This window comes from Rhinopithecus roxellana, chromosome 11, assembly GCF_007565055.1.
Source record: "Rhinopithecus roxellana isolate Shanxi Qingling chromosome 11, ASM756505v1, whole genome shotgun sequence".
NCBI lineage: Eukaryota > Metazoa > Chordata > Mammalia > Primates > Cercopithecidae > Rhinopithecus > Rhinopithecus roxellana.
Genome location: NC_044559.1, coordinates 133,060,654 through 133,067,185, shown reverse-complemented (window position 1 = coordinate 133,067,185; position 6,532 = coordinate 133,060,654). Strand labels below are relative to the sequence as shown.

At 42.6% G+C, this 6,532-nt stretch overlaps 1 pseudogene; it reads right to left on the bottom strand.

The window, feature by feature from the left end:
• Positions 1-5,942: 5,942 nt before the first annotated feature.
• Positions 5,943-6,223, bottom strand: LOC115900330 (annotated as a pseudogene).
• Positions 6,224-6,532: the final 309 nt, after the last annotated feature.

Below are 6,532 nucleotides of genomic sequence, written 5' to 3'. Positions count from 1 at the left end.
TTCAGTATTTCTAAAGTGTGCTGTGTTGAAAGATCTGTGTCACCAAGGGACAGTATTTAATTTCATTCGCTAAAAATAGAAATTGGCGTTCTTATGACAAACATTTTATAGTTCATCTACTTTTATCACATTAAAATAATATGTGTTACCACAGCAGTCTGCAACATATCACACCACTGTAAAAAAACAAAACATCTTTTGCAACAAATATCAGACTACAAAAAGTTTGTTTTCTAAAGTTTTGATTCAGTTTCTTTAAAATTAATTCAATGAGATGGTCTTTGTTTTATTACACTTATCTTCAGGGTTCCATAGATTATGGTATCTGAAAACCTATGCAGTCTTCCATCACAAACTCCTTTTGAGGTGTGTATCAGAGACAGAGACAGAGAAACAAAGAGACAGAGAGTTTTGGAGACTTACTCTGTCACCCAGGCTGGAATGCAGTGCACCACCTCAGCTCACTGCAGCCTCAACCTCCCAGGCTCAAGTGATCTTCCCACCTCAGCCTCCTGAGTAGCTGAGACTACAGGCGCAAACCACCATGCCTGGCTAATTTTTTTTACTTTTTGTAGAGACAGCATATCACTATGTTGCCCAGGCTGGTCTCCAACTCCTTGGCTCAAGCGATCCACCCATCTCGGCCTCCCAGAGTGCTGAGATTACAGGTGTGAGCCACCACGCCCAGCCTTTTTGAAGTTATATTGTACTTGAGTAGCTATCTAGAAACTTATGACCCACAGTTGTTCTTGCAGTGAGTATTCTTCTCTAATAATTACAGCCAGAATTAATTATGTTCTAGTAAATATGAAAATTTTTTTTAAAAGGCTTAAATGTTTCCTGGCTTTTTACCACAAAGAACTGGGAGGATGGCATAAATATGATGATTTATAAAAATGGAAACATATTCTCCTTGATTTTATGATTGAAACTAACTTCAAAATTAAAGAATCTCTGCCCAGATCTTGATTTCTGAAATACCTTTCTCCACAAAAAGGAACCAAGTCTTGAAAACAGGGCTGGTTTCTGGGCTACAGCAGGAAGGTACAAGATGACCTGGAACATCTTGTTGTGTCCGAAAGTAAGGAAGCACTCAGAAAATAAAATGAGGACATGTCAAAGGGAGCCAGCTTGAAGGCCCCTCACTGGCCAAATCTGGGATAATTGGAGTACCAACATAAGAACAGTAACAAGTGACTGGGCAGGATGGCTCACACCTCTAATCCCAGCACTTGGGGAGGCCGAGGTGGGCAGATCACAAGGTTAAGAGATCGAGACCGTCCTGGCCAACATGGTGAAACCCCGCCTCTACTAAAAAAAATACAAAAATTAGCTGAGCGTGGTGGTGCAGCAGCTGTCGTCCCAGCTACTCGGGAGGCTGAGGCAGGAGAACTGCTTGAACCCAGGAGGCAGAGGTTGCAGTGAGCCGAGATAGCACCACTACACTCCAGCCTGGCAACAGAGCAAGACTGTCTCAAAAGAAAAGAAAGAACAGTAATAAGTTATAGCCACTGAATAAAGTAAGAATCCAATAATCTATATTAATGAGAGAAAGAGAAATGGGGAAATGGGACAGTGGCTTTCCTTAAAGTAGACTTCTTGCTGATAAATCCAAAGAAGGTGGTGGAGTTGGGAAAACCACCATTTTGCAACTATCATAGTAAAGATTGGTTTGGGCAAATATTATCAATTAAATCACGCAGGGGTTGGGCAGGGAGTTTTATGAGAAGCAAGGTATTTTTACATTTCAAAGCATTTCCCCACAGATTGTATATTTTTTACAAAAGGAAATGGTAACTATATAATAAAGAAACTATGCAACACTTTGATCCCTATGATATAATACTCTGAGAAGGACACAATATTGCTTGAATCTAATCATGAGGAAATATCAACCAAACCCATATTGAGAAGCGTTCTATGAAATAACCATCATGAAAGGAAAAAAAAGGCAGAGGAACTATTCCATGTTAAAAGAGACTAAGGAGACTTGACTAAAAAAAGTCAATACATGAACCAAAATTGGAACTTATACCAGAGGGGGCAAATGCCATAAAAAATCTGTTGGAACAATTGACAAAATTGGAATGTGGACCACAGATTAGATAAAAGTAGTTCCTGCATTTGACAACTGTGGTGATTATTAAAAAGAATATATTTTTTCTTAGTAAGTATACACTAAAGTACGAAGAGGAAAGGGGCATGATGTAAGCAAGCTATTCTCAAATGGGTCAGAAAAAATCAAAATATCTGGAAGGAGAAAATGATTAAGCAAATGGAAGAAAATGTTTAAAATTGGTAAATGTAAAGAAATGATATTCAGGAGTTCTCTACTATTGCACTTTTTTCTATAAATTTAAATAGTTTTTGTAAAGAAAAAAAGGCCAGGCACGGTGGCTCACACCTGTAATCCCAGCACTTCGGCAGGCCTAGGTAGATCACCTGAGGTTGGGAGTCTGAGACCAGCCTGACCAACGTGGAGAAAACCTATCTCTAATAAAAATGCAAAATTAGCCCGGCATGGTGGTGCATGCCTGTAATCACAGCTATTTGGGAGGCTGAGGCAGGAGAATCACTTGAACCTGGGAGATGGAGGTTGCAGTGAGCTGAGATTGCGCCATTGCACTCCAGCCTGGGCAACAAGAGCAAAACTCCATCTCAGAAAAAAAAAAAAAAGTTAACGTCTCCCCAGCTTCTTGTAAGCATCATGTAAACTTTCCTCTAAAATAATTGCTCTCTTAGACATCATTCCAGAGTAGGACAGAACATTCATCATCAACTCTTTAATTGACTTTAGTTATTTTATTTCCACTTTTATTAGTAGAGTCATGTGGTAGTTATCTTTTATGATTTTAGTTGAAGAAGAAAACCTGCCAAGAAGAAGAAAACCTGGGCCTGGTGCGGTGGCTCACGCCTGTAATCCCAGCACTTTGGGAGGCCGTGATGGGCAGATCACGAGGTCAGGAGATTGAGACCATCCTGGCTAACACAGTGAAACCCCGTCTCTACTAAAAATACAAAAACAAAAAAATTATTGTATAGAATTTTTGTATAGGCATGTATACCATGCCTAACCCTCATTCTATACAAAATACAGGGCTCACACCTGTAATCCTGGCACTTTGGGAGGCTGAGGTGGGCAGAACACTTCAGGTCAGGAGTTCGAGACCAGCCTGGCTAACATGGTGAAACCCCATCTCTACTAAAAAAAAAATACAAAAAATTAGCTGGGCATGGTGGGGAGCGCCTGTAATCCTAGCTACTCTGGAGGCTGAGATGGGAGAATCGCTGGAACCCTGGAGGCAGAGGTTGCAGTGAGCTGAGATCGTGCCACTGCACTCCAGCCTGGGAAACAGAGTGAGACTCCCGTCTCAAAACAAAAAAAGATGAGCCCAGCTTGGTGGCGGGCGTCTGTAGTCCCAGCTACTCCGGAAGCTGAGGCAGGAGAATGGCGTGAACCCGAGAGGCGGAGCTTGCAGTGAGCCGAGATCGTGCCACTGCACTCCAGCCTGGGTGACAGAGCAAGACTCCGTCTCAAAAAAAAAAAAAAGAAAACCTGCTGAATTTACAAAAGACGAAAACATTTCCCAATCCCTCTTACGGGAACTTTTCTTATTTGCAACTAAAATTTAATTCTAGATGTTTTAAGAAATTTGATTAGTTGAGCCAATTACCCAGAATAATTAAGGTTAAACAAGGGAGAAAAAGCAAAGTTAGTATACTTGTTCGAGTTTTCTTATTTTAGGCAATTAGTTTTCAGCTTCCTGTAAACATCGTCTAAAATTTCCTCTAAAATAATTGCTAAGTTGATTTTTTCCCTATTTTTAAATTTTGTCTCTTATAAATTTAAACTTTTTTTATTACAAAGGTATGCAGACGCTTAAATTCAAACAAATTAACGAGCATTATAAATAAAAACTAAGCCCTCCTCTCCACTCTAATGTTACCCACAGAGATAACTACTATTTAGTTTTTGTATCCTTCTAAACTCTTTGTGCTTATATCAATGTATGTATTTGTTTATTTACACAGTTTTTTTTTTAATGGGAATACTTCTGTACAATAGGTTCTTTTTCATTATTTTTATTTTTATTTTAGAGATAGAGTCTCACTCTGCTGCCCAGGCTAGAGAGTGCAGTGGTGAGATTATAGCTCACTTCAGCCTTGAACTCCTGGGCTCAAACGATTCTCCTGCCAAGTAGCACATGCCACACCTGGCTAGCTAATTTTTTTTTATATACAGATATGGTCTCACTACGTTGCTAGTCTCAAATTCCCGGCCTCAAGCAATCCTCCCACCTCTGCCTCCCAAAGTGTGAGATTATAGGCGGGAGCTACCATGCCTGACCCTCATTCTATACAATATGTTCTTTTTTTTTTTTTTTTTTTTTTGAGATGGAGTCTCGCTGTTGTTGCCCAGGCTGGAGTGCGATGGCTCGATATTGCCTCACTGCAACCTCCACCTTCCAGGTTCAAGCGATTCTCCTGCCTCAGCCTCCTGAGTAGCTGGGATTAGAGGCACCTACCACCATGCCTGGCTAATTTTTGTATTTTTAGTAGAGATAGAGTTTCACCATGTTGACCAGGCTGGTCTTGAACTCCTGATCTCAGGTGATCTGCCAGCCTCTGCCTCCCAAAGTACTAGGATTACAGGTGTGAGCCACCATACCTGGTCTACAATATGTTCTTTTGTTTAATTTTTAACAGATAAGTCTTTGGTTACTTTATTTATATTTTATCAAAGCTGTGCATATATAGTTTTTATATGTAGTCTTAAAAGTCAGATAATTCAAGCAAAAATTTTTTCTAATGATTATGTAACACATTCAGAAAAAAACTGCAAATATGTATACTATGAAAAGTCTCAGCCGGGCACGGGGGCTCATGCCTGTAATCCTAGCACTTTGGGTGGCCGAGGCGGACGGATCACCTGAGGCCAGGAGTTCGAGACCAGCCTGGCCAACATGGCGAAAACCCGTCTCTACTAAAAATACAAAAATTAGTTGGGCATGGTGGCAGGCGCCTGTAATCCCAGCTGCTTAGGAGGCTGAGGCAGGGAGAATCGCTTGAACCTGGGAGGCAGAGGTTGCAGTGAGCGGAGATCACACCACTGCACTCCAGCCTGGGCAACAGAGCAAGACTTCAAGAAAAAAGGAAAGAGAAGGAAGGAGGGCGAGTGGGCGGGCAGGCGGGCAGGCAGGCAGGCAGGCTTCCTTCCACCTTTGTTCCTGAGACACCCAAATCTACTCATAGGCAACCAATTATGGTTTTAATGCATCCTTCATTCATACACACACACACACAAAATTTTTTTCTTTTAAGAGATGGGGTCGGCCGAGCGCGGTGGCTCACCCTTGTAATCCCAGCACTTTGGGAGGCCGAGGCGGGCGGATCACGAGGTCAGGAGATCGAGACCATCCTGGTTAACACGGTGAAACCCCGTCTCTACTAAAACTACAAAAAATCAGCAGGGCGTGGTGGCTCAAGCCTGTAATCCCAGCTACTCGGGAGGCTGAGGCTGGGGAATGGCGTGAACCCGGGAGGCGGAGCTTGCAGTGAGCCGAGATTGCACCACTGCACTCCAGCCTGGGAGACAGAGCAAGACTCCACCTCAAAAAAAAAAGAAAAAAGAAGGCCGCGCGGTGGCTCAAGCCTGTAATCCCAGCACTTTGGGAGGCCGAGACGAGCGGATCACGAGGTCAGCAGATCGAGACCATCCTGGCTAACAAGGTGAAACCCCTTCTCTGCTAAAAAAATACAAAAAAAAAATTAGCTGGGCATGGTGGCGGGTGCCTGTAGTCGTGGCTACTCGGGAGGCTGAGGCAGGAGAATGGCATGAACCCGGGAGGCAGAGGTTGCAGTGAGCCGAGATCACACCACTGCACTCCAGACTGGGCGACAGAGTGAGACTATGTCTTAAAAAAAAAAAAAATGCAGACACTTCACTTGGCATCTCCAGTGCCTTCAGCTTTCTGTGCCTGGTCTGTTTGGGCATCTCCATTTTCTTCAGGGTTATTCCTCTCCTTGCCAGCATCAGCCTTTCCCTTTTTTCCTTTGGGTACCTTCTCTCCCTTCTTTACAGGGCATTTTTAGGCTTGGGCTCTGGCTTTGGAGTAGCAGGTTTAGCAGACAACCTTCCAGATCTTCTCTGAGGTTTGTCCTTCACCTTGGCTTTATCTCCTTTAACATCTCCTTCAACCCTTCTCTTGGGCTTGGTGACCATGGTGGCATGACATCGGCACTGGTTGCAGGGATGCAGAGCGCATGGGCTTTGGTCAACTGGGGGTCATTCTCGCCTCTTCTTCACACTGCTCCACTTTGAAGATCTTTTCCTATCATCATATAAACAGCTATCTGCTTTTTATATTGTGACATGATATTTCATTGTATACATATGCCTTTATTGAATCAGTCACCTTATTTATGTAATCAAACATTTATTTCCAGTGAGCTGAGATCAGGCCACTGCACTCCAGCCTGGGAGACAGAGCAAGACTCCGTCTCAAAAAAAAAAAAAAAAAAAAAAAAAAAA